This window comes from Rutilus rutilus (genome assembly GCF_951802725.1).
Source record: "Rutilus rutilus genome assembly, chromosome: 4".
Lineage (NCBI taxonomy): Eukaryota > Metazoa > Chordata > Actinopteri > Cypriniformes > Leuciscidae > Rutilus > Rutilus rutilus.
Window position 1 is genome coordinate 627,813 of NC_140212.1, and position 5,000 is coordinate 632,812.

The window sequence follows — 5,000 nt, forward strand, 5'->3', positions numbered from 1 at the left end:
TTGGTTCTGTGAACGTTACGGGAACAGTAACATTGTATCATTCTTCACACATTATGGAACGTTACTTTTGAATCTGAACGTTCTGAAACAAGAAGAAACATTTAAAAACCGTTACATTTAAAAACAAACATCCGACTGAAACATTCCAGAAGAAACATTCCCTGATCCATGTTTCTGTGTGAATGTTCTGAGAACGTTATTAAAGAGCAGAGAACTCTGAACAAACGTTATATTAATGTTACTGGAAGAACGTTTGTTCATAACGCTGAGAGAACGCTATTAGAACATTCCCTGTCTGCTTGTGAATCTGAATCCCAGATGATCGCGGGAAAGCATCTGTGTGTGCTTCTGCTCCTCCAGGAACTGTGTCTTGATTAGAGAATGTGTGGATATTTGAGCTGGAGAACGAGACAGAGACTCTGACTGAGAGAAGCCTGTTGTGCAGTGTGCGGAAGAGCGTCCACACATCGTGACGCAGATGCAGGAGAGGAACACGTGTGTGTGTGTGTGTGTGTGTGTGCTGTCTGATTATAATGAGTGTGTGGGAGCGGGTGTCCTCCTTCAGGTCCTCTTGCTGCCGTATGACGCATGAACACAGAACAGGAATAGACGGTGAATTCTCTCGCTCATCAGAGATCAGTCCAGAGCGAGTGTGTGTGTGTGTGTCACACGAGCGAGTGTGAATCCTCGCGTAACGCATCTCAGTTTCATCTCGATCCACTTAAAGGTCCTGGTGTTCAGAAACACCTTCACTGATGAAACACCTGCTGATTAATGACTAACAACACACTCTAACAACCCCTCGCCTGTGTGTGTGTGTGTGTGTGTGAGAGAGAGAGAGAGAGTGTGTGTGTGAGAGAGAGAGAGAGAGAGAGTGTGTGTGTGTGTGTGTGTGTGTGTGAGAGAGAGAGAGAGAGTGTGTGTGTGTGTGTGTGTGAGAGAGAGAGAGAGTGTGTGTGTGTGTGTGCACGTGTGTGTGTGTGTGTGTGTGTGTGTGTGTGAGAGAGAGAGTGTGTGTGTGTGTATGAGAGAGAGAGTGTGTGTGTGTGTGTGTGTGTGAGAGAGAGAGAGAGTGTGTGTGTGTGCATGTGTGTGTGTGTGTGTGTGTGTGAGAGAGAGAGAGAGAGTGTGTGTGTGTGTGTGTGTGTGTGTGTGTGTGTGTGTGTGTGTGTGTTTGTTAATGCACTTCAAAAAATGATGTCGAACTGTGTGCGAACAAAAAATAAATCATGGAGATGATCTGAACAGGTTTAATAATCCTGAAAAAAATGGTAGTTTCTAGTGGAAGCGTGTGGAACTGCAGCCGAACAGCATCTCACTGAAGATCATCAGATATCAGACTCATATTTTGAACATAACTTTTATGAATTTTCATACATTTTTAGAGTAAAACATGTTTTTGAAAATAGTATTTTTGCACATTTTTCATAACAATAAACGTAAAATTCTTTAAAAAAAATTCTGTTAACTTTTTTCACTTCAGCAATAATCTGCCAAGTGTCGTATTTAAAAAGAGATCAAACGTCTTCCGTCTTTCCCTCCATTAGTCTGGAGTTCTGGGAATCTCATAACAGTGTTGGCCTGTAGTCTCCGACTCTCCGCACAGGATCCAGCGGGTGCTCGTCTCTGATTGTGTGTGTGTGTCGCTTCGCTCTGATTGTGCCGTTTATCATCCCAGTCCATTAACTACCTGTCCAACACAACAATGAGTGACGATCTCAGACGCATTGGCCAGCGAAACACTTTAACACACTTAATGATGTTTCAGGCTCTACTAGAACAGGTTTTCCTGCTTGAATGTTGATTATTCTCCTCATATTCTCCATTGTTGCGGCTCCTCTCTTCCCAGTCTGTCAGTAACGCTCTGTTTACTTCCTGTCTCTATGAAGCCCCTCCTTCTGAAAAGCACACTGTGCTCTGATTGGTCGGCTGGAGCAGTGTGTTGTGATTGGTCGAGCGCTTCGAGTGTGTTTGAAAGTCCCGCCCCTTTCCATAACCACCAGTTTAACACACTACTAACTAACTCAACCAGGCCCCGCCCCTTTATTCTGCGCATAAATTATTTAAGTGAGGAATATTGTGACGTGTTCCCGGGAGAAACTCGAGACTACAGTGGAGGCGTTTCAGGAGTTCAGAAACACTGATATAGAGAAGAACTGGAGCTTTGGAATTAACTTTAAGCAGATGTATATGTTTCGGTCCTGTGATGTTGATGACATCATCTCGCCCTCAGGGGCGTGGCTTTAGAGTGAGAACGCCCCCTCATCCTAAAAACAGCTACAAATATCAGGTTATATTTTCTTTGACGGACAAGTGCAAGTTTTTGAAAACGGTCTCCGTGTAAACGACAAAAACGTGAATCTCTGAAGACGATGACGTCATGCACATGCGTATCACGTGTTCGATGTATAGCGTTTCATCGCCATCTACTGGCCCGGCAGCAGAATGCAGCGTTTTTAGTCGTTTTCGCGGATCCGTGTGAATGCGGATCGTTTTAAGCGGATCGTTGTCGTGTAATAGTCCAGGCAAAGTAACTCATTTTGGAGCCAAAAATAGAATTAATTGTAAAAGAATTTTTTTCAGCATAGATCTTTTCTATGAGGTGTCCAGAACAACATACTAAAAGTCCTAAGAAATCCTAGTTGAGGAAATATGTTAAATTCTCATCAATCCGAGATGTGTGCCAATAAGGCCAGGCAACAATACACCCCAATGGGGCTATTTTTTTCCTTTACTCCTATCAAAATGAAACTTTACACAATGACAGTACCCATGAAAAGTAACATTTTTTGTATTACAAGTTTCTTTGAAAATGAATTTTAATATGCAAATGAGCTATAGACTAATCGAATATAGGCTAAATACACCTGCATAGGCTTAATTTTTTCCTTTACTCCTAACACAATAAAACTTTACATAGTAAAAGTATACATGAAAAGTAAAACATTTTGTATTAGAAGTTTCTTTGAAAATGACTTTGAATATGCAAATGAGCAATATACTAATCGAATATGTCCAGAATACACCCTAATGGACTTCATTTTTCCTTTACTCCTATCACAATCAAACCTCACACAGTGAAAGTATACATGAAAAGTAACATTTTTGTTTTACAAGTTTCTTTGAAAAATCTATTTTAAATATGCAAATGAGCTCAACACTAGGCCTAATTGACTTACTGTATGGCCAAGATACCATAAAGTGACAAGTAGAAAAAACAGGGGCCAAATAACTAACATATTCATGTCCATTCAGTAAGTTAACCTATGCATAAACACGATAAATTTAAATGATTAGTTCACCCCAAAATGAAAATTTCCTAATAATTTACGCACCCCAATGCCATCCAAGATATCCATGTCTTTCTTTCCTCAGTGGGAGAGAAATTATGTTTTTTTGAGGAAAACATTTCTGGATTTTTCTTCTAACAATGGACTTCAAACTTCAAATCAATGCAGTTTCAAAAGTCTTTGAAGTGTTTAAACGGGCTGTACACGATCACAGCTGAAGAAGAGGTTGTTATCTAGCGAAACGATAGGTCATTTAAAAAAAAAATTATAATAATTTGTAGACTTTTTAACTTCAATAGTTCGGCTTGAGCTGATCAACAAACGGACAGGGAACTGCGTCATCACGTTGAAAGGTCACGCCGGCGCCGGCAGAAGTACCGCCCCACTGTTTACAATGCGACCGTACGTAGGAGGATAGATCCAATAGTATCGTTTGCTATTATATATATAGTAATAATATTCAGTGAATATTAATAGTATATGAATAACATTCTGATGAATAAGAATAGTAGTTCAAACAGTATTGCCGGCGCCGGCGTGACCTTTCAACGTGATGACGTAGTTCCCTGTCCGTTTGTTGATCAGCTCAATCCCAACTATTGAAGGTAAAAAGTCTATACATTTTTTTTTTTTTTTTTAAAAGACCTATCGTTTCACTAGATAACAACCTCTTCTTCAGCTGTGATCGCGTACAGCCCGTTTAAACACTTCAAGGACTTTTGAAACTGCATTGATTTGAACTTAAAAACGATGGTCACCAATGAAATCCATTGTTAGAAGAAAAATCCAGAAATGCTTTCCTAAAAAAACATAATTTCTCTCCCACTGAGGAAAGAAAGACATGGATATCTTGGATGGCATTGGGGTGAGTAAATTATTAGGAAATTTTCATTTTGGGGTGAACTAATCCTTTAAAGTCACTTGCCACACTTACCTGGGTCAGTTGCCACAAAAAGACTTATATTGACCTTAAGAATTGATTGCACAATCTTGCCTCCAGTTGCTTTCTAAATTCATATTCTTTTCAAGCCTTACCTAATGACATTCCCCCACAGATAACATAAGAAGAAAGTCAGAATAGCCATCTTAGTCATTAGTAACATGGTGAGATTAAATTTTGGGCTGGTAGATTTACAAATGATTGGTATTGTTGGTGAGATTACGAGATTACAGGCAGAAGTCATTCTTACCAACTAAACGATTCACTCTCACACAGAAGACAGATGAAAAACCAGATAGACACACTTTCCAGACATTCAAGCTCTTTAAACGGGATACTTCACTTTAAAATGAAAATTCTGTCATCATTTACTCACCCTCAAGTTGTTTCAAACCTGTATGAATTTCTTTATTCTGCTGCACAGAAAGATAGATATATTTTGAAGAATGTCAGTAACCAAACAGTTAACTGGAACCATTGACTTCCATAGTACTTTTTTTTCCTACTATGGAAGTCAATGGTTCCAGTTAACTGTTTGGTTACTGACATTCTTCAAAATATATCTATCTTTCTGTGCAGCAGAATAAAGAAATTCATACAGGTTTGAAACAACTTGAGGGTGAGTAAATGATTACAGAATTTTCATTTTAGTGACGTATCCCTTTAAGATAATTTTGCCAGACACCAAGACTGCTTCTCTTTTTGTAGTTCTCAAGTATTTCAGACCAGGCGGGCCACACATCAGACTTCCACCGTTTGTAAAGTAGCTT

The 5,000-nt window shown here is 39.5% G+C and overlaps 1 protein-coding gene across 2 annotated transcripts in view; it reads right to left on the bottom strand.

The window, feature by feature from the left end:
* rerg (RAS-like, estrogen-regulated, growth inhibitor) overlaps positions 1 to 5,000 on the bottom strand; it is a 24,153-nt gene that overhangs the window by 7,176 nt on the left and 11,977 nt on the right. The gene's annotated exons all lie outside the window — the stretch shown is intronic.